Genomic DNA, 24095 nt, shown 5'->3' on the forward strand with positions numbered 1-24095 from the left:
TATTCAGGCCTCAGTAGCAGCGGAATGCATCGCATTTTGGTATATTGTATAGCTGCCTTGATTATGGTGCAAAGAAAAAAGTACTCGACAAGCAGCTCACAAATGGCATGCATGAAGGCGTTGAGATTTTGCACTTTGATTAAGGGTGTTTCTCGAGATGAATGGCATTTTAAACGTTCCCCCATGACACTTCCGCGTTTGCCTCAGAATGTCTTTTGAATAACTTTTTGAGGATGGATAAACCTAGTCGCAGTGTTCTCCGTAGCACTGTTGAGAGGCGTATCTAGAACTAAAGTAGCACTTTAAATAGTGGGGAAAGTGCCACCCTGAGAGAATGATGATGGCATCTAGAGTCACATTAGCTCTAACTGGCATTTGCAAGCACATTGGCCCAGTGACATTGACCAAAACACAATCGTCCTCCCGGGAAGCATTGCTTCATATGCTGTATGCTTCTTGTGCTGCAGTGCATCCACACTTTAATTAAAAAGCAGGCTTTCCAATGCACAATTGTATCAGTACTTGTTAGCATGGTAATACTGTGGTTCAAATGTGGTGCATGGTTGGCTTTGTCGGTTGTTAGGTCATGGTGTTGTCCAGCTGCATTATACCTTAATCCCGTGTAGATCTCAGTGGCAGTACGGTCGAGTGCTTTTGGGTTCTAGTGTGCAATAGAAAAGGAAGCCCCAGGCAATGGATTGCACATTGTGGTCCCTGAAGTTCTGGCCTGGCAAAGCGTAGCCTGATGAAGCATGACATCACATAATACAAGCACAACAAGGCTAAATAGCTGGCGCAAGGTGTTGTTTTGTATGGCTATAAACAAATAAATGCAACCGCTTGGACGTTTACAATGTTAAACGGTTGTAGTTTACCCAAAGACCTGCAGGTCATAGGTTCGGGTTATCTACAGGATAGGGTATGACAACAATAACCATCTCTGCCATTCAGCCTCCCACGCTAACTGACACATCCGACACACAACTCTAGCACAGACACACAGGTTAACACAATGTTATGTTAGCTGAATTTGTAGCGTGCACGTTCAGCCGAGGGCATCTTGGTGCGAGGACCAACACAGCACAACCGCAATAATCCAATGTTTAATAGAAGAGCACAGTTTTAAGCAGATGACGGAAATGCAAGTGATTCTCAATCTGTCTTAACTTGAGCGGAACTGCAGAAGACTGTTCCAAAGTTTACTAGCCGCCACAGAGAAGGCCCGGCCACCAACTCTCTGAAGACGGAATTTTGGGACCTTAACCAAGCGATCGTTTCTGGAACGCAGAGTTCAAGAGGGAATATAGGGTTGGAACTTGTCCCGAAAGAAATCAGCACCAGCATGATAACAGGCCCAGCGAACCAGGCAGAGAGTTTTGAAGGCTATTCTCTGTTTCACCGGAAGCCAGTGCAGACATCGGAGCCAGGTACTGCAATAGTTGCAGATGGTGGACAAGACCAGCAGGCTGAGCCAGATAACGAGCATTACAGTAGTGAAGAGTACTGGAAATGAGACCACAACTAGAGGGCGAATTGAGAAAGGGAGGAAAGGTAGAATCTTAGGAAGAACCCTCAGTAAGAAATGCCCAGTCTGACAACACCACACTAACCTGCAAAGCCATGGACTGGGATGCAGACAAAAAGACCCCAAGATTTTTCTCCACCGTCACCGGGATAGGAAACACACCCAGTGAGGAAGGCCAGAAAGAGGGGGGCAAGAATCAGATTCAGAAGAGGAACCTACCGCCATGACCTCAGTCTTGTCCCCGTTTAGCTTGAGCCAGTAAGCGCTCATTCAGTCTCCCACGGCTAATGGGCAGTCACGCGGTCGCCACGCTAACCCGGTTGAGATCTAGTTGGACCAGGATTTGCGTGTCGCCCGCATAGGAGTAACGTCTGAATCAGTGGGAGCGGATGAGTGCAACCAATGATTCGACATAGATGTTAAACAACGTCGGGGACAAGGCAGAGCCCTGGGGGACCCTACAGGAGAGGGAGAAGGAGGAAGAAAGAAAGAAAGGGAGGCAGAGATACAGACTGGCCTCTATCGGTCAAGAAGGAGGTGAACCAGGCCAGGACAGGGCCAGAGATGCCAGTGGAGGCCAGGCGGGAGAGGAGGAGGGAGTGGTCAACAGTATCTTAGGCCGCTGATAGATCGAGTAGAGTAAGGGCCCCCCCTCCCTTCCATCAACCAGCCTTGTCATACCATCCATTACCAATACTAAAACACTCTCAGTAACCCTCCCAGGACGGAACACAAACTGAAAGGGGTCAAGTACAGAAGAGGACTCCAGGAAAGCAGACAGAATTGGAGAGATTAAAGCCTCAAGAAGTTCATATAAAAAGGAAGTAATGAGATGGGATGAAAATGAGAAAGAACAGAAACATCTATGAGCCGAAGCTGCCAACAGCACACCTCCTCTCCTACTCGCCTCCTCCCCACTAACCCTACCCGCCCGCCTTCCTGTTTGCAGATCCACCAGAGCGCCTGGGGACCAATTCCGTTGGTGACAGTGTGCTATACAAGTACCTTTAACATAACATGTATGATGCCCCATCGGTTCCAATCGTCTAAAGAATCGTACTTAAGTAAAGTTGCTGATAGTATTAGGGTGCTGAGGCAACTGTTTTACATTAGCATCCTGGCCTCATGAAAGCCTAGAGTCGAGCAAGAACGACCCTGTCCAGAATTTGAGAGAATGGTTTAGTTCAATTAGTCAAATGGTCGTCCTACACATTGGTAGTTCCTCAGTGGTGTGCACTTATCAGTGGCAGTGTTTATTGGCAACTGGGCTGTTCCTTGCACAGTGGTGGTGTTTGTTCCTCAGTGTCCTTTATTGCTGTGCCTGATGGTGTTGGTGCTTTGTATAGAAATGTAATTTAAACGGTTCTTGTATAGTGTGTCTACTGGCGACTTCTTGGCACTTGGTTCTGGAAAATAAGGGGAAAAGGACACCAGAAGGGAAAGGCAGATACGAATACGGATGGGTGCAGGGCTCTATACATAGCTCCGCTTCGGTGCCAGTAGGTGTTCCGCAGCAGTGTGCTTGGGGATTCCGTGTACACATTAAAAGATGAGGTGTGGTGAACCAGCCTTGGATTGCTGTTTAAGTATCTGTGCTGGCAGTGCCTTAAGAGGGAAGAGAAATCGAGGGTGGCGGGGGGAGCCTCTAAAACTTCACAGCATTTGTATTGGGGCGTGGCCTAAATAGTGCTGGCAGGGGCCTAGCAAATACACTAGAATTCAAAATAAAAGCCCCAAAATACACGGTTCAAGATTGCCTGTTATTTATAGCAATGTTATGTACCAATTTTACAATCTGATCTAAGCAAATAATGCTATTTGCTTAGCTGCATAAAACACATTTTCCTGATAATTGTCAGGTAGTTAGACAAATAACACTCATTACCCTCCTCTCAGCACCTCAACAGCAAAAACAAATACATTTATTTTCTTTGGCCATGTAGTGTCCTACCGTGGACCTCCTCACACTCTCATGCGTCCCTCATTCTCCCAGGAAGAGGCTGATACCAGAGCTGGGGTACAACACGTCTGATCTTTATTATCTTCAACCCGTAACTGCCGCGCTGAGCGGTAACCCCTCCCTTTCCTGTTGCGTGGGGCACAGCCCACTCAAAACAACTAATAACAAAGAGAGAGGACTGTTCCTCTCTTCGATTCTATGGTGGCGACACCACACCCTCCCATCACTAAACAGTCAGTTGCGTTCTCAGCCCATTTCTTCAATGAGACGAGTAGGCTTTCTTCTGGTTCTCGGTGGACGGCGATCCACGCTTGTAGAGGGTGCCACCCATTCTTCGGGTGTCACGTCATCTCCGGAATCTTCCCTGTCTCCCTCATAGGGGGCGTCCCAGTGGGAGAACGAGTCACACGTACTTGACCCTCTTGCATGATGAAAGCCAGGCATTCTTCTAAAGTGCGAAGAGTTTCGCGTTACGGACCGGTGGTCTCCTTCAGCCGTGATGAGCGATCCTTTCTTTCTAGTGATGAGTGGCTCCTCATTGAACGGAGCTGCGTTCTTGCGCTGTTGCTGCTGTCGGACCACAACCATGTCCCCTGGTGCCAGGTCGCTCTCTCTGGCTCCGCGCTTGCGGTAGGCCGCTTCCTTCATGTGTTCCTTCATGAGGGAGTCTCTTGTTCTCATCTCTGCATCCTCTTCGTACTGTCCTCCATGGTCGGGTGCATGCGGTAGCCGCGTTCTAATCATTCGTCCGAACATTACCTCTGATGGTGATTTCCCCGTGGTGCTGTGTGGGGTGTTCCTATAGTCACGCATCAGTTGATACAGCATTTTTTCAACAGGTTCACCTGTGAGGCGTGCGATCTGAGTTGTGCGCTTGATGTTGCTCATGAATCTTTCCACTGTGCCATTCGCTTGAGGCCACAGAGGTGTTACCTTGCGATGACGGAAACCCATGTATTCTGCGAATCTTTGAAAGTCTTGTCCCATGAAGGGTGGTCCGTTGTCGGACTTTACAACTTTCGGTATGCCATATGTTGCGAACATCCGATCCAGTGCCGGGATGGTGTGATGTGCAGCTGTGGATGGAATGATCTGTAGGTCTGGATATCTAGAGTATTCGTCTACGGCTACCAGGATGTATTCACCCCCTTCCAAGGGCCCAAAGTGGTCGATGGCGATCTCTTCCCAAGTTCCTTCTGGTAGTGTGGTCATTCTTAGTGGTTCCGGGACTGTGTGTGGCTTTACGATGGCGCAGGTGGGACAGTTCTGTAACAATTCTTCCACAGAGGTGTCTAGTTGGGGAAACCATAGCTTTTGCCTCAGCATCCTTTTTGTGGATACAATTCCCCGGTGTCCTTCATGAGCTAGCTCTAGCACCTTCTGGCGTAAGCTTCGTGGTATTACTAATTTTGTCCCCTTTAGTAATAGTCCTTCCTCTGATTTGGCAAGTTCTTCTTTTACGGCCAGAAAGCACGTAATGTCTTGTTTGATTTCCTCACTCATTGTTTCTCGGATCTGTTTTGCGTGTTTCCATCGTCCTGTTTCTAGGCATCTTAAGATGGTTTGTATTCCTTGATCTGCGTTGGACTCTCTCATTATTTGTTCTGTGTCGAGTCCTTGTGGGGTGCTGCTGTGGATGACATATCTGATATATTGATCAGCAATGGACTGTTCGGGTTCGCTCTTTTCTTTGGGGTGCCGGGAGAGAAAATCTGCGGGATTTTGTTCTTTCCCTGGTCGGTGTACGATGGTGAATCGATAGTCCTGCAACCTGAGTGCCCATCGGGCTATCCTTGGTGGCATTTTGGCTTGTGGGTTGCCGTAGATGAAAGTGAGTGCCTGGTGATCCGTCACAACCGTGAAAGGTTTCCCATACAGGAACAGGTGAAAGTGCTCGCAGGCCCAGACAACCGCCAGTCCTTCCTTTTCCGCTTGAGAATAGGCTTGTTCGGTTTTTGATAGGCTTCGACTGGCGTACGATACTATGTGTTTCCCGCCTCCATCTTTGTCATCCAGTTGCGTGAGAATGGCGCCCAGCCCAACGGGACTGGCGTCTACAACGAGTTCTGTTGTCTTCTCGGGGTCAAAGTACGCCAGGTATCGGGCATCTGAGATACAGTCCTTGATGGTCTGGAACGCTTCTTGGCATTTGGTTGACCACACAAAATCAGTGTTTAGTTTGGTTAGGGCTCTCAGGGGTTCACTGATGGACGCAAAGTCACATATGTACCTTGTGCAGTAGCTTGCGAGCCCCAGGAATGACCGGAGGTCCGATGTTGTTGTGGGTGGTTCAGCTTCTCGGAGCGCACTAACTTTCTCGGGGTCTGGCGTCATGCCCTTCTCTGAAAATATGTGTCCGAAGAATCTGAGCGTCTTCTTGCGGAATTCACATTTTTCTTTGTTGGGTGTTAGTTGGGCTTCCTCTAAGGCCATGCAGACTCTCATCAGTGTGTCGTCATGTTGTTCCTGAGTTTGGCCAAACACCAGAATGTCATCACTGTAGTTTAAGCAGTTAGGCACATGCTTGATGACATTGTGGATCTCTGCTTGAAAGATTTCGGCCGCTGAGGATACTCCGAAACTGAGTCGCTTGTAGCGGAATAAGCCTAGATGGGTGGCAAATGTTGTTATGTATCGCGAGTTCTTGCTGAGCTCCAGCTGGTGGTAGCCTTTGTTTAGGTCTAACTTCGAGAATGTTGTCGCCCCATTCAAAAGATGTACCATGTCCGTTATCCGGGGGGCTTGATGTCGTTCTCTTAGGATGGCTTCATTTGGTCTCCTCATGTCTACGCATATCCTAATGTCTGGAGAGTCCCTTTTGGGTACTGGTACTATGTGAGAGACCCATGGTGTGGGGCCTTCTGCGGGCTTAATGATGTCGGCTTCCAGTAACTTAGTTAGTTCATTTTCGACCTGCTGTTGAATATTGATGGGGATGTCCCTGTAATGCTGGGCTACTGGAGTGATGTGGGGGTCGATGTGAAGTTCAATTTGTTTTCCCTTTAGTTTTCCTAGGCCTTTGAATAGTGCCAGGAATATTTGATCGATGCTTGCCGTTGGATCCAGATACTTGTGCACCATGAGGCGGTATAGTATGTGAATGAGTCCCATCTCTATGGCTGACCGATAGCTCAAGATGCATCCACTTTCAGTGGCGGCTTCTAGCACGTGCATGGGGATGCTTTTCTTATGCTCCTTGTACTGGCATGATGCCATGAAAAACCCTTTGCAGGCTAGGGGTGTCTTTGAGCCATAGGGATAGATGAGGGCTCGTGCTGGCTGTAGGCGAGGAGCGTTCGGTATGCTTTGGTATACTTCTTCGCTTATTACGTTCACGGTTGCTCCCGTATCTATCAGGAATTCTGCAGTTGTTTGGTTTACTCGTATTCTTAGCATCGGCTGTGTTCTTTGGCCATGTCGTTTCCAAGGGCGTATAGATATCCCTTTTTCCGCGGTGCTTCTTGTTGCATTTCCGGCCTGCGGGATCTCTCTTCTGAGGATGCGCTTGACACACTCTCTGACTGTGATTGTTCTATGAGGCATCTCACATATCTTCTGGGTCGTCTTCTTGCTTTTGGCTGGGTGGTTTTGCTCTCCCTCCATTCTCTCCTCTCTTGTCTTCTTTCCGGTTGGTCGTCGTGAGGACGGCGCCGCCCTTGTTCCTGGAAGTGGTGTGCTGCCCTGTTGTGGCGGGAGGGTTGGTGCTGTTCTGGTTCCATCAGGGGCTTCCCATTTCTGTTGGCTCCTCTCATTTTGCTGCGAAAAATCAGGCATACGGACCTGTAGTGGTCGTCGCCACCACATGCGGAGCACGTTTGTCCCATGGCCGGACACGTTCCTTCGTGTGGGTATTAGTGGCCACACCTGTAGCAGAAAGGGTCTTGGTTGGTTCTTGTCATGCCTTCCAGCTTATTGATGCTTTCTTGTTTGCCGTGCGTGATCTTTATGTCGTCCAGGCCTTCCACTTGCGCTGCAAGGGCAGCGTCGGATCTCGCTAGGCGCAGGATTTCTTCTAGACTTCTCGGCTGTTGTAGTAGTCTCTTCCGGAAGTCCGCACTTTCGCACCCCACTATGATTTGCGACCTGAGGGCCTCCTCATTCGAGTAGTTGTTGAAATCACAGTGCTTCATTTTTGATCTCAGTCTCATGACGAATGCGTCTATGGACTCTGCTTTGTTTTGCTTGGTAGTGTGGAATATGTGCCGTTCGTAGTCCACGTTTGTGTGGGGTGTGAAATACTCTGTGAGCGATGTCTTTAGTTTGATGTATGTGTCTATGGTGTCTTCCGGCATTTCTTCAAGGATATCTCGTACATTGGAACCAACCGCATGATTTAGAAGGTTTAGTTTTTGTTCATCCTCCAGTGAACCAGCTGCCTTCAGGCATACTTCAAAGTCTCTCAACCATCTTCTCCACCTTGACCCCAGGGTGCTTGTCTCTGTGAGGTCAGAATTTGCTGGTAATTGGGCCAGAAGGCTGTCCGTCATTTTTCTGTGCTGGGACGCTGGGGCGGAGGATCCCTCCACATGTGCTGGTGTCACTGGGACTGTGAGTGATGCCCTGCGGGCTGGGGTCGCTGTGGCGGTAGGTGACTCCTCTCCTGAGCCACTCATGAGCTTGATCTGGATTTGTCTCTTATTTGCGAGTGCGGTGGCGTCCGGCCACCACTATGGGGCGCTGTGTTGAGGGAATTTGCTCTCCTCGTGCCACGACCAGGTGTGGATGGCTGCGTGGGGCTCTATGAGGCCTTGCCGATGTGCCTCTGGACTCGCTGCTTGCGCCGGGGTTCTTGCTTACCCTTTTTATGCAGTGCAGAGTAGGCACGATACGTCTTGGTGACCGCTGCCGTCGGCGGGAGGCTAGAGCTCCTCGACCGCCCAGAGGTGCGATGCGGGGAGCCGCTGCTCCACCCGCGGCGTTGGATGCACGCCTACCGGCGTTGGTACCGTTGGCGGGAGAAAAGACTTCTCTTTTCCCCGCCCGGAGGGTTGGTACACGGGGAGCTGCAACTCCTGCTCCGCCCGTGGAATGAGCGCTTTGGGGCCTCTTCCGGCGGCAGGAAACCTCACGCTCAGACCCGCTATCCTCGGGCATCGGAGGGCGGAAGAGCCGCGGGCGCCAATTGCCGTGATCTAAGGCGGCAGCGCGCCTCGTCGCCAGTTGTAGTATCCTACCGTGTACCTCCTCACACTCTCATGCGTCCCTCATTCTCCCAGGAAGAGGCTGATACCAGAGCTGGGGTACAACACGTCTGATCTTTATTATCTTCAACCCGTAACTGCCGCGCTGAGCGGTAACCCCTCCCTTTCCTGTTGCGTGGGGCACAGCCCACTCAAAACAACTAATAACAAAGAGAGAGGACTGTTCCTCTCTTCGATTCTATGGTGGCGACACCACAGGCCATGCTGGAGATTAGAAGCTGAGCCCTGCTGCTGACCAGCCAGTGCCACGTTGCACTGTGCTATTTGGTAAGTGCTGGGTGGTGTTTGTTTCTTTGAATAGACCGTTTACCCCATAAAGCCCCGTTACGGGCTTTATGTGAGAGCATTCTATTGAATGAAACAAAAGAAATCCAGTTCCTACGAAATGGCACAGCACTCCTATTTGGTAGGTGCTGCCACATTGCTTTTGTGTTCTTCTGCTTGAAAGGCCGTTACATGTTTTATGTGGCAAGCAGTCTATTGAATGAAACAACCTCCAGCATCCACCAAATAGTACAGTGGATTTGACACTAGCTTCTCATAGGCAGGGCTTGTGTTCAAATCCGGCAGTGGAGTGGGAAATAAAAAAAATGCTGTTGGGCTGGCGGGAGGGTAGGGAGTCCCGGCAGGGCTGTTGGGCTTTAGGGAGTGTAGGATGCCCCGGTTGAAAAGTTTTGGAAGATTGCTGGGACTCAGCCCCGGCTAGCGCCGGCCCACTTATTATCCTGAGTGCTGGCTTTTCCTTGGCGAGAGGGTGCGTGTGCCATTACTTGCACGGAGGTGGATGCTTCCCTCACAGTTGTGGACCTCCGCAGGGTGGTGTAGCCTACTTTTGTTGTGTGCTACACGGTCTGCATGTCCTTTATAGTTGTGTGCAGTGGGCAGCACGCTATCCTTCGCGGTGGATTGCGGTGCTCTTGTGACATCCTGTCCGTTCTTTTCTAGGTCCGACCTCATCGCTGTGTATTGTCTTAAAACGTAGCATCGTGAACGCTGCCAGTTGGTCCCGTGGCCTAGAAGGTGTGCAAGTAAAAGCTTTGATTCTACCATACCTCTGTGTTCTAACCCGTTGCGGTATTTCCCAGATCGGCGGTTTTTACACGTTCTAAGTATGGCACAGCATGTAATGTTCTGACTCGGGTTGACTTTGCTGCTTATGTAGTTCATAGCGCAGTCGCAGTGCAAAAAGGGCCGTGTCGCTATATTTTGATTTTCCAGGCAGGATTATGTTAACACTGGATGACAAACAGTACATCATAGTGTTCCATGAAAGCAGTGCTGCACTTAATGCTTGCGTCCTGCTTTTCCCTAGAATATTACAATTTCTTATTTATAGCTTGGTGTTAACATGGGAATCAAAATCTCCACCAATTCGCCACGCTTGAGATTAAAGATCACAATTGAGGGAAGATCCTCGTTGTGCTTTAAAGTGTCTGTGGTTTTGGTACATTGCATCCTGTCCCGCAAGGTCACACGAGAACGGCGCCATCGTCACTCTGCGCCCACAGTAACACCTTTTCATAAGGTGATCCTTATCAGTTCCAAACAATGTAAGAATGATGGGTGTTATAGTTCCTGATTTAATAGAGTTCACTTTATCAACTTGGAAAGAATGAAGGGCTGACTCAGAACCCGTGACTGCAGCTGCACGCAGCTTTTTAGGACGAGCGCGTTTTTACCCACATGTTTACCCTTCAATAAAAATATCCCCTGGGAGGGTTGTGGGGAGGGAGGGAAGTCTCCTGCAAATAATCTGATTCGTGACTGCTTCCCAAAATAACAAATGCTTAGAAAAAGTACCTGACAGAATGAAATGGAACATGCTGCATATATGGTTTTAAATCGCACCCACGAACTATTAAACGTTTGTATTCAGCTTTGCTGCAACGCCGAAAGTATTTGATGATCCAATGCAAAATATGAATCGTGCTTTTTGCGGTTTTGACGGTGTCGCTTTGAAAACTGTTTGCCTTGCCTGGTGCAAAAGAAAATGCACCGGCTGATTTATGATTTCTCAGGTATTATTTCACCGTTTCGCTTGTATAGACTGAGCCGTGGTTTATACCTTTGCAACCCTTGCATTAAAACTAAGCCTACGTTGCTGTTTGTGTAGCTTCTGCTCCCTATCCTCTTCACACGTGTGTTATTTAACAACTGATGTACATGCTACGTGAAGCTTGTTTTTTTCTTTCTTATGACTTTTGTATCTTCCTATATGAAATTAACCTTTTTGAATTTAGTGGCGTTCAGCAATTTATATTAATGACAAACCACAAAATAGCCTTTTAAAAATGTTGCCATTAAAATAGGTACATATCCAAATAGCACGTTACAAAATACCCTATTGTGGCAACGCGTGCAAAGTGCATATTTATTGGATTTGTAGCCCCAATCGCTGATGAAGGGACAGCTGGGTTTAATCGGTGGACATGCAGAAAGCAGCTGTTGTGCTCAGAGCACATTTGGTCGAGTGGATCACGCTACTATGTGGGGTTAATGCCAGTTCTTCGTATGTGATGCTAGGAAATTGGACATCATAAAAAAAAAACATATATATCTTTTGAGACAGGTTCAAGTAAGATTGGGCCCGGCTGACAAATGTACACAGTATATCAACTTAGTGGCCTAAAATGAGGCTGTGTACCTGACCCAATTGTATTTAGGTTATACTAGCAAAAAGTACCCGCACTCCGCAAAGGTTCTGCAGACAGACTTGAGAACACGTATCAATTGTTGATAACAATGATCCTGTAGGTCGCTGTTCTGAGTCGCTTACTGCTTGATGTGCTTGTAAACTGCACTGAGAATGGGTGCGTGTGGCTGGCTTACATACTCCGGAGCACACATGGCGGGGAGGAGAGAGTTGGGGTGCTGCAGCATAGTGGGACCTTCTGTGTGCTCTGTCCACCGGCCGCCTCACCCTGGCGCGGTGCAGTTGGCTGCAGTGCAATTATCTTCGAATCGGTGTGTCCTGGCGTCTTAACATGTTTTCTGAGGTCCCATGGGGACCACAAAGTTTGTTCATCGCATTGAGAGCATTGTCCAGTCCATCTATGACCACATTGATGTTTTGCTGATTTGAGGCAACCGTCTCATGTCTGAAGGTGCTGAAATCCGGGGGAAAGGAGTGAAGTGTCCAAATGACATGTAGCCACTAATATCCGGAGGGTCCTAACGGGTAACTATGCCCAATTTGGTGCAGATTGGTGGAATGTTGTGGAATTGTATAAGGAACAAACTAACACATGTTCTGCTTTATATAGAGAGAGATTTGTCTGACCTATGTTGGTTTGCAAAAGGAAATTCTTTTTCACCAAGAAAGGACAACTCTAATCCTGGCACATTGTTTGCTGATTACATGGTGGTGTGGGACCCTGCAGTCCCATATTTCGGTGGAAGATTCAAAGCCCTTGGGAAGTATTTGAATAGTAATGCTGTTTGACATAAATGTTGGCAAAAACAAAAAATTATCTTTTGGAGGGAAAACATGTTCTGCATCATGGTATTGGTGACATACATGTTCGGAGAGAGCCCACCCCATAAATACTTTGGACTATGATTTAATGTCACTCTATCTCAGAAAGTGCACAGGTGTGCTTGCTATACACGAGGGTAAGGAACAGGTATACCTCTTCAATTAAAATGATGGTGGCAAATTCATCCACCTTTGTTTACTGCATTTCTAGCAGCAATTCAATAATATTTGTACGTGCCTGTTTTGTGGGGCCAGGGAGTGTGGCGAAGGGGTAACGAAAACAAAGCATGGATATCTCATGAAGCATGATGCTGGCACCCAGCATTGAATCACTCTAAATCATCCCATATTGCTGCAATTAGGGCTTAAATTGGTTTACCAAAAGTCGAGTTGCAATTGGCATAATTATACAGTTAATCAAATGTCACTAATAGGAAATGAGGGTAAAACAGTATTTTTGCTTCCGGCTGATGGAATAGATGATTTCAAGTAAAGGCAGTTATTCCTGCTATCCAATTTTTTACCTGTCTATAATGAGTTGTGAGGTAACCTGGTTATAATGTAAATACATTTATAGAGCACTGACAAATGGCCTGAAGGCACCAAGGCGCTAGCAGACACTGATTTGGTGGGATTTGGTGGAGGAAGGAAAAATATGAGGTCAAGCTCAAGTGTTTTCAGGATCTTTCGAAACTGAAAATAATCAGCCGTATCTGGAAGATGTACTGTAGAGAGTTCTACATAGTGGGAGCAAGAGCAGAAAAAGATTGTCCTCCTGCTCGTGCCCTGCAGTAGTTTGGTATTTTTAGCAGGATTTCAGAGGAGGATCGAAGTAGCCTAACAGGCTTGTATAGAACACGTTTGGAGCAGAGGTATTCTGCACAAAACTTTGAATTTAATCTGGCTGCCGATAGACAGCCAGTGCAATTGGCGAAGCATATCCATAGAGTGGGAAAACCTCGAGGCTCCAAGAGCCAATCGGGCTGTTGCATTCTGTAAAATCTGCAGTCGCTGAAGCAAGATCGCAGTCTGTCCTAAATAAATGCCATTGAAATAGTCGATGCAACCCATAATTGAGGAGGTAACAACCTTAATCAGACATTCTGGTGGATGGAAAGGGAGAATTTTCCTCAACACTTTCAGCTTCACAAAGCCGATCTGGTGCACCGATGAGATTTGAGCATCTCTGCATCCCGAAGAGAGGAGTTTCACCCCTAAGCTTTGTACTGCTAGGACCGTCTCTGGACAGGGTCCCAAGGAGGCAGGCCCATAGTCGGCAATCCATGAGACCCCGTGGTGACAGAGCCAACCACAAGGACCTCCGTTTTATTGCCATTTAGTTTTAGCCAGTGTAGCTCCATCCGTTCTCCAGTGGATGCCAAACAATTCCTACGCTTGGAGCGAGGATCTGTTGCCGGGGCATTTAGGTGAAAAAGAATCTGTGTATCATTTGCGAAGGCATAAAAGCCGCCCGTGTCCCCCCGATGGTCCGAAATCAGGTCGGCCAGAGGGTGCAGATATAAGTTAAACAACGGCAGAAAATGCCGAGCCCTGAGGGATGCCACACGTAAGTGCCAATGGGACAGATTTAAATGGAGGGAGCGACACTGTCTGAAATCTCTCACATAAAAATTACGAAAACCAACGAAGGGAAGAGCCAGTAATACCAATCCCTTCCAAATTTCGTAGTAAAATTCCATGATCGAAGGAATCAAAAGCTTCAGAGAGGTCAAGGAGAATCTAAACTCTGACCTCTCTGCGATCTTGCAAAGCGAAATGTTGCCAGGAAGCAAAATCATCACAGACTCCATGCCAATAAGGGGACAGAAACTGGACTGAAAAGGATGAAGATGACACTTGGCTTCACGAAATTGGGAGAATTGCGGAGTGACAAGTGCCTCCATCAGCTTCATCAACACTGTGAGACATGAGATGGGTCGAAAATTCTCTGCCAACGATGGTCAAGGTGCACTTTCTTAATAAGCGTAGGAACCATAACATGCTTTAAGGAGTTGGGGATCATCCTCGTTACCAACGAATGTTGGAGAGCTGCTGTAAATAAGGCAATAGCCTCTTCCAGAAAAGCTTGAACGACAAAGGAATCAGATCTGAGGGAGAGGCTGATCTCAATTTAGATAAAGCAGACATAACCATGGTCATGGTCACCGGAGCAAATTGAAAAGAGCTAGCTAGATTACATTACAGTTGAGCCGGTCTGCACAAGCTCAATGAGCCCAGTCAGGCAGATCCAATAGACTGCCAGATTTTATGGATCTTATCACCAAAGTACGAACCGATCAAATCACACTAAGCTTTTGTATGCAAAAAAAACGTCCAGCAACCTCACTGGTGCTGCCAGTTTGCCAGTTCCCTAGCCACATGGAACAATTCCTGAGCAGAACATGAAGCTGTCAAAATGCGGTTAAAATAAAACAGAGATTTTGCTGTTTTAATGGCAGCATGAAATACCATCAAAGCTGATTTTGTATATTTGCTTGGTGGAGGGCTCAAAGTCCCTGTGCCATTTACATTATACCCTGCGACAGACCTGTCTGAGAGACTCAGAATACCAAGCAGTCGAAGGTTTCAGGCGACCTATAGATAATTTTATAGGTGCCAGAGCCTCAGCAGTATCAGGCATAGCCTTCACCAGTGCCGAAAACGGATCTAAATTCCCATTCTCAATACCCTTATGCTTTAAAGGGATTAGTACATTTGCAGCAGAATTTGGGCTAATCCTACCCCAAAGAGGGCGAACTTAGACAGATTGAAACGGGCAGAAGAGCAGCAAATAATGATCTGACCAAACGACCGGGAGGTGTAAAAATATGAATGTCGCTGATTTCAGAAAAATTTAATCAAGAGGGTTACCCAGATTATGCATGAGAAGATGGTTCCTCAGATGAAAAGAGGAATCTGCGAGAAGGGACACTAGATTCTTAGCATAAGAGTCAGCAGGATTATTGGCTTTAAAATTAAAATTCCCCCATAACAAGTTTTCGGTGAACCAAGGATAAGCCTCCAACCAGTTAGGCAAAGTCTGGTACAAAATTGGCCATGGGGTAATATGGTGGGCAGTACACCAGTAGCAAATGCACAGAACTATTGAGAGGTAATTGTAGACTAACCAAAAGTAATTCTCAGGGTAATTTATGATTAAGAGTAATGGCTGTACCATTCAATGATGTTAGGAAAACCAAAGCTAAGCCATCTCCAGCCCTCGGAGAGGGTCTGTCAAACTGCAGTATGCTACACTGAGAAGGCAGCATCTGCACAATATCTGGAGCTGAATACGAAGAAAACCAAGTTTCAGTTAAGCATAGAACATCAGGAGTGAGGTCTTCTAATAAAGTACAGATATTGTAGCAATGAGCTACAGCAGACCTAGCATTGATTAAAATCCCTCTCAACTGTTCCCCACAATTTGAATTTTTGTGTAGATCCTGGTTGCCAGTCCATTATTATTATAAGCTGTACAGATGCGCAGAATCCAATGGCAATATCCTCCTGAAACCTGGCGGCCAGATCATGTCAATAGGAGCCAGTGCGATCAGGTCCTTATGAGAGTAACCATACCTCATCAGAGAAAAAACGGCACCTTCGTTTTGGCAACATTTTCGGGCCCACGGCCCGACCTTGTCCCGGACGGGCACAGAAAGGCGTTCCTTTAGCACGCTGAAGGCGTGCACGGTGCGCCCGTCTGCTGCAGGGGCGATCCCTCCGGCACATAAATGCTGTGAGGAAGGAAGCTAAGATGACAGGTGAGCCGCGTAAATCAATGAGACTGAAGAGAGACTCTGTTAATAAGTTTCATAAGGTGCAGCAAAGGTTGCAATCACAATTAAAATGCTATTTAGGTTAAGAAGTGCCCCACAAGTAAAATAACTAAACGCACATATTGGTAATAATTGCCAATATGTGTGTGAAAAGTGTGCCTAAAAAGTGTAACGCACATATTGGCAATGCACTTTTCATATCATTGTGAGGTATAGGTAACTCGGAAAGAGACTGCGCCAAATCTTTGCAGAAAAATGTTTATTATTCAAAAGAAATGCCCTTAAAAACGATGACACGTGTTTCGGTCCTCCAAGGACCTTTTTCAAATCAGGGCTAATAGTTTGTCTCTAACACCATATATTCCTTGGAATCATGTAAATGCCCCTGTCACACAATGTGAAAAACAAGCTTCCATATATTGAATGGGTTAATCCCTGCTCATCCCAATACAAGCGTCCGATCGCAAAGTTGCTAAAAATCTTTTTTAGCACATCCCAATACAAGCGTCCGATCGTAAAGTTGCTAAAAATCTTTTTTTAGCACATGAGCAGGGATTAACCCATTCAATATATGGAAGCTCGTTTTTCACATTGTGTGACAGGGGCATTTACATGATTCCAAGGAATATATGGTGTTAGAGACAAACTATTAGCCCTGATATGAAAAAGGGCCTTGGAGGACCGAAACACGTGTCATCGTTTTTAAGGGCATTTCTTTTGAATAATAAACATTTTTCTGCAAAGATTTGGCGCAGTCTCTTTCCGGGTTACCTATACCTCACAATATCTTTCAAGGGGTCTTTCACTTGGATAAACCCTGCACCTGGTGAGACGCGACTCCATGGATTTTATGTACTGATTAAAGCAACTTTGATTTTCTTTCATCACTATCAGATGTCGCCAAGTTTAGACCAAACCTTTTAAGCCAAGACTTTTTGATGAACTTTTCATATCATGGCTTTGTCTTTTTGGTACCAAGCTTAGTGCGAAAGCCTTGCTTCAAGGGGTCAGAGAATCATAGGAGATAAATAATATGAATGTATAGCCCAGTAAATTATTCAGCTTATAAAATCATGGTTACAAAATTACTACTGCTCTGCAGGAGTAGTGGAATGAGTAGTGGCTAAAACTCATTCTCGGCCCTACACAACTACTAAACCAGGAATGAACTCCTTCATAAAGGTGAAACAGGCACACACACCTCCACAGGTATGCCTCCTTCGCATCTTATGGCAACGTGGAGCAAGGACAGGCTATGTTCTTCAGGAGGGGTGTGAGCTAGCAAAGAAGCATCCAAACAACAGTAGCACTGTGCCACCAAAATAAAGGAAATGTCCAATTAAGGTGCTAGGGAAAACAGTACGCTAGAAACCTTTCAGTCTTGCTCTTTGGGATTGACGGCGTTGATCTGGGAGCTTTGTGAGAAGACGATTCAGTGTTTAGTTGGTGTGCAGGTCGACTGGGTCCAACACGTGGTGTGATTCAAAAAGCAACAACAGCACTTCCCATGTAGAAGCTTGAGTCAGCCTGGCATAGCTCATAAATGGTTTGAAGCGAGAACCAGATCCCAAACCTGTTCTTGGCTCTGGGTTGCTGTGAGACCAACTCCCGGGTCTCACAGGATAAGGTGAGTACTTATTTTTCCATTCCCAGCTTGGGCAGTTGCCCGAGTGCTCTTGCATGGGTCCCAGTGTCTCGGCAGGCAGGCCTTGTTCCAGCAACAAGTTATAAACAAATGGTTCTCTGGCATGGACAGGGTAGAGCCTTGCTCTCTCCTTGATGTCTTTATCTTCAACTTTATGGTAGAGTTCTTTGGGCAGACTCTATGACAATAAAAGTGCAAGTGAAACTTTCTTCTGTTGTCCAAAGATGATTCAACTTATATGATGGGGGTGGGTGGTCTGTTCTCTCATATACTCAATTTGCCACAGGGGATTGGCCATTTCAGGCCTCCTGTAAGGGACCAATCCTGGCTGCCGTGACAAGAGTCTGTTCCTGATGATGTCAGTCCCAGGAAGTGGGGAGGAAGCACAGGAAATGTGAATGGCCTAAGAAAATCCCAAATGGTGGGAACCCTCTCCTGGGTTCTCTAACACCTGCCTTTCCCCTGTCTGCCCTGCATCAAAAGGACACCAATAATAACCACGCTGTTGTGATCTCTCTGTTGTTCTGCCAGGGCTCATCTTTGAAGTACTGGTTCCCAGCTGATTCAGTGGGGTATGGCCTGTCCTCCCGGTAAGGTGACAAGCCATTTACTAGACCTCCTAAAATTTGACAATGTCTGGGAGATTCCCCTCAGCAGATGGAGATCTGTCACAATTGTTTTGTTCATTGTGAATTGGTTTTCTTTGGCCTAGACAATCCCAAGTCCAGGTGTTAATTGTTAAAATGTCGCTTAAGCCTAGATTGCTGGAATATTGGATGCATTACTTGGCATATCTGATGTCCAACAGACCATCTTATTGGGATACTTTGGTATAGGCTGATGTTTTCTATTTACTCTGTTCATGCACTCTACTTGATGAGCCTAGGAAAACCTTTCTTCTACTCGTAAGGTGCAAAAGGAGTGTAAGATTTCGGAGAGCTACTCGCTATTCTTGCTTTGTAGCTGTGGATCAGTGGTTTGCGCAATATAGCAAGGCTGCTTGTTTTATTAAACCAAGATACTTATCCAAAAAGGTTTTAATGAATATATTGTTTTTGTTGGGGGTGGGTGTGGGGGGGAGTGATGGTGACATTTGTTCATTTCTGTCAGTGCATATGTATGTGTATTTTGAAGTGTTCTTTTTTTTGTGTCCGTGCATTTTATGCTTTTGCGAGTTTTACATCTTCGGTGGCTTTTGCCCAATAAATAATATTTAAAAACCCGTCCTGTAGCCCCAAAAATGCCTGATGAGCAGTTACTTTACGGTTTCCAGCCCACGAAGATTTAGGGTCAGAGCTCTCGCCATCCTACACATCTGTTGGCTATTTCTCATTGAAACACTGACATGTGCATTTCTCCATTGTTAACAATTAACTGATAATTAAATAGTGAAGGTGGAAGCAAAATGGTGAGGGCATGAGGACAGTTAGTGCGTTGGTGGAGCCTTGTGCTAATATTAGTTAATTGCTAGCTGGTCAATAAGTAGTTGTATTGATTGGCCAAGGGTACATTATCCTGCATTAGTTTACCCTCATTAACATGTTGCTTGTTTGTAGTGACACACTTTCAATTCCACAAGTGACATGCCTGCAGTTTCATCCCGAAGGTAATTGACAGATTAGGGAATCTACATCAGTCACTTGTTTGATGTGGTAGGAGTTTGTCCCACATATGTGCCCATCACGTTTGCACCAGAACATCTACTGTAACCCCCTTCGAGCAATAAATACCACACCAAATCCCAGGTTTGTATTTCCCAATAAAAATAATGTTGTGCATACGGGGATTCACATTTTTTTGAATAATCTGAATGTCAAAGCTATGGGCATGTGGCCAAATACATATGTATTTTATACACAACACTGAAGAGTGATGGAAGAAAGGCATTGACAGGATAAAACACCGTGGTGTAGGAGGCTGCTCTGAGCAATGCTGGTGGTTGAGATAAATTCAAAACCTTCCACCCATCAACTTTTAGTTAGTTTGTCTCCCTAAGTGAAAGAGGGTATGGCTATAGGTGGGCCCTTTGCTCGCTGTACTACAGGGTATAAAGATTCAATTCATTAATGAGGCCCACTGTGGTCTAAACGTGTCTGGGGAGGCTTGTTTTTCTCTGCTGTGGTGATGTGACCTAGTAGTTCAGGCTGGCCTGCTCCCATTTGGTGACAAAACCAATACTGCTCTTCATGTGGCTGTGTCCCCTTCTGCCATGGCGCAGATGGGCTAAAACGGTGTGTGGAAGGTTGCCCAGAGCAATGCCAGTTATTTAATATGAATTCAAAACCTGTCACTCATAACAATTTTTGCTTACAAATGTATTTCACATTTCTTACCCCAAATTCTACACTCGCTAGGAGTTCAGGTCTGTCTGGCTTTCTGATATTGTGACTTGTGGAAAAAATCCATCTATACCATATCTTGTATGCAAGTCTTCATGAATGGCATAGACTAATGGCCCCTGACCTCTTTCTGTTCATCGTTCCACCTTACCTCTGAGCCCCTCGATGACTTCCTCAAGTTGTCCTTCTCCATTCTTGGCCTGTGCCCGTTCAGTAATTCATCAACGGCCCTCTCAAGCTTTACTACTTGAACCTCACTTCTGCTCAGTCAGTGCCTATATTGGGGGTAATCTTTCTGACTGTGGTGAAGCCCCTACAGCGAAATGGCGCATCCAAACCTTTCTTTCATGTGCTGGGAAATGTGTATTGAAGCCAAACATATCTGCAACTAATGCATTTTGCCCCGTGGAAAAAGCCAGTCAGTCGATAGCTCTATGTGACAGTCTCACTAGGCTTTCGGGGTGTGCAGAGGGCGGAAGTGATCAGTGTTTTTTTTTAACTTAACTTTATTAAGCATTTTGTATATAAAGAGTGCACATAACAAGAGCCATTGTTACAAAAGTGGCTACCACATTGTCACGCTTCCCTATAAAAAGAACATTCCCTTCTCTCCTCCGTTACCCCTCCCCCCCTACCCCAGAGACTGGATGGGATCAAAATATCGTTCGTCGTGCCTGGGTTTCGGGCGAGACTGTAAGCGATCTGGTGCAGGGCTACTTATACACGTTGAGGAAGGGTGACCATTCCATTTCCCTGTTGGGGTGAGTTCATAGAGGGCTCCCGTAATGTTCTCCATCTCATATATTTCTTTGGCCTTCTGGGCCCAAGAGTTTTGTGAGGTGAGGGCCTGCGACTTCCACTTCATCGTCATGCAAACCCTAGCTGCCAGTAGGAGGAAGTGTGGCATGTACGGAAGCCTTGACCGGCGGCCCTCCCGTTTTTCGAGGCTGAATAGAACTAGTCTGGGATCACAGTCACGTTCCACCCTGTCTAATTGTTTAATCCAAGCTAGCACCTCCCTCCAGTATGCCTGTGCCTTCGGGCATGACCACCACATGTGCCAGTAGCCCGCTTGTATGCTGTATCCTCTCCAACATATAGGGCTAGATTGCCTAAACATCTTGGACAGGCGCTTGGGGTCATATTGCCACCTGTCTAGGAGTTTTAGGCCATGTAGCTTGTATTGGGCCGATATGGAGGTTTTGTGGGCATAGTTGCAAAGGCGTTTCCATTGGTCTTTGCCTGGTGGCAGGCCCAGATCCTTCTCCCACCGCTTCCTGAGGGCTTCATTTGTGCTTGATTGGTTACTCAGGAGGGTCTTGTATATTCTGGAGATGAGGCCTCTCGACGATGTAGCCTCACTCAGAATCTTTTCTAATGGCGTTAAGTTCCTCTGTAGTTTATCCATCCATTTTGGGGCTGTCAAGACTCCCTTCAGCTGCAAGAATTGGAAAGCTTATATGGGCTTGATTTGTAGCCCAGTTTCTAGGTCCTGGAGCGATATGTACGAGTCTTTCCTTACCAACTGACCCACTCTCTTACTAGGCCTGCTTTGTACCATGCCTGGAAAAGCAATGGTTCTTGGATCTAATTTCTGATAGGGGGGCCCAGATGTGGCTCATGGGAGAGGGCTGGGTTGTCTGTCCCTTCATTTCACATTTGCTCCACCATAGTGTGATGACATTAAACATCCATGCGCAATAAGCTCAGCTCACTCCAATCCAAAATACAGTCCACTAAATAATCGCTCCCCACCTCTACTACCCCCACCCCTACTCTCCCCATGGACTCTACCCCACTATTCTCGTTCAAAGCCATACAGGAACGGGACATGATCAACCTCATGAAAACCATCCAATTGCAAGGGAGACTCCAGCCCCGCCTCTATCATTAAAGACTGCGCCACGACTCTTGCACCCTCCCTGACTGCCTTTGTCAATCCCTCATTTGCCTCAGGGAAAGTCCCCTCCTGCCTCAAGGAAGCATGAGTCTGCCCCCTTCTTAAAAATCCCCCACTCGACCCCACCTCTCCCAATAACTGGTTGTATATGAATTGATCGTATTACAATTGTTCGAGGGAGAATTGCTCGAACGAAAACTGCTCGCAGGACAATTGTTCATGTACATTACAAATGCTGTTAAAACATATGAAGCAAATATGCACTAACATTACTTTACATAATAATATTGCCTAATTGTTCATCTCCTATGCAACAAGTGACAAATTATAACTGCATTCGCAGTAAAATGCTAAATGTGAAGCGTACCATTCACAACAGACTGGTAAGATTACGGCGTCATTCAGAGAAAGAAAAGTAAACGTGCACTCATAACGGGCACTGCACATGAGAATAAATGAAAGAGTTTGCATACATTTACATTTATCGTGCATTTTCAAATAAAAAAAAAGGAAAATAAAACTGTATTATAAAAAAAAAACATACCTTAACTGCCCAATGAAACGAACACAGCTGAATGTGTAATCTAGCGAGAAATGACAACCAGGAAGCAAATGTACTTGCCGGTGACGTGACGCCATCAGAATTATGCAAAATGGTATTGCGAGGGAAAAAAAGATATGTCTACAGTCGCTCCTGTAGCTAAAACAGAGCAGCAAAATTATTATTTAAAGTGAAATTCAATATTTTGACGTTGTTGCTCAGGAAAATAGTGAACCAGTGTAAAAGAAAAATAAGGCATATATTTTAAAGTGAAAAAGCCACATTTTCTGAGGTAATACTGTACATTTAGCCATCTATGCGGGGGGGGGGGGGGGAATCCCCCCGCTGCCCCTCAGAGAAAACCCACATGGGAAACCCCCTGCAATCCCTTACCAAGGAAAACAGTGAACCAGTGTAAAAGAAAAAGAAGGCATATATTTTAAAGTGAAAGACACATTTTCTGAGGTAATACTGTACATTCAGCCATAAATACGGGGGCAAACCCCCCGCTGCCCCCCAGTGCAAAAGGTCAATTGTCCAGAAGGTCAATTGTCCAGAAGGTCAATTAGGACCACTATTATTAGGTCAATTGTGCAAAAGGTCAATTGTAAAAGGTCAATTTGGGTAATGCCCAATAACTACGGGCCTCTCACCACTGTGCCCTTCTTACTCAAGATTCTGGACAAAGCAGCCTACCTGCAGGTGCAACAGCTCATCGAGGAAAACAAGTTACTAGGACTACGCCAATCTGGCTTTTGACCAAAGCATGGGACTGAAACCACCCTACTGGACTTAAAAAATCAGATGGACGATGCTAAAGACCTCGGCAAACATGCCCTACTCTTACTCCATGATCTTTCTGAGGCATTTGACCTCGTAGATTATAAGGTCCTTTGCCAACACCTCTCCTCCACGGCCAGATTCTCCCCCGACGCCACCACCTGGATCACCTCCTTCCTATAAGACAGAACCATGCAAGTATTTTCCGTCCTGGCCTCTGCCTCACCCACCATCATTCTATGTGGAGTACCCCAAGGCTCCTGCCTCTCACCTACCCTTTACAACATCTTTACTCGCCCACTCTTTCTCATCCTTGACGCTATGGGTATCTCCTACACAAACTACTCGGACGATACACAAATCCTCCTCACCCTCACTTGTAACTATGACAAAGACTCCACCACTCTCAACTCATCTACAACACCATCCAGACTTGGACTATGCCTTAACTCTGACAAGACTGAACTTCTACTGGTAGGCTCCCCCAGCACACTCAATAACCTTGACACACAACTCAGCCACTTCACAATTGACTCCATTAGAATCCCTGTCTAAGACTCAGTCAAAACCCTGGGAGTCTACCTGGATTCTAACCTGTCCATGAATAGACAAGTCAGTGCCATCGCCTCTTCTGCAGCTTACCATGCCAAACTAATTAACGCAGTCAGGCCAATTCTCTACAGGGAAAACTGCACCAACATAGCCAGAGCTATCACCGGCTCTAGGCTAGATAACTGTAATGTTCTCTTCCTTGGGACTTCCACAAAAAACCTGGATAGACTACAAGTCATCCAGAACAACGTGCTCCGCGCATCCCAAGGCATATCCAAAAGAGAGCACATCTCGGCTGCCAGGAAAACAGCCCATTGGCTCCCAATAAAAGAGAATCGTATTCAAAACCCTGACACTGACTCACAAGTGCATCCACCTCTCCGCACCTGTCTACCTTTCGC

General features: G+C 46.4%; 1 protein-coding gene across 2 annotated transcripts in view; it reads left to right on the forward strand.

Annotated features, from left to right (window-relative positions):
* LOC138467648 (lysophosphatidylserine lipase ABHD12-like) overlaps positions 1 to 24095 on the forward strand; it is a 981794-nt gene that overhangs the window by 82421 nt on the left and 875278 nt on the right. The gene's annotated exons all lie outside the window — the stretch shown is intronic.

This window comes from Ambystoma mexicanum, chromosome 4q (assembly GCF_040938575.1).
Source record: "Ambystoma mexicanum isolate Mex_15411 chromosome 4q, UKY_AmexF1_1, whole genome shotgun sequence".
NCBI lineage: Eukaryota > Metazoa > Chordata > Amphibia > Caudata > Ambystomatidae > Ambystoma > Ambystoma mexicanum.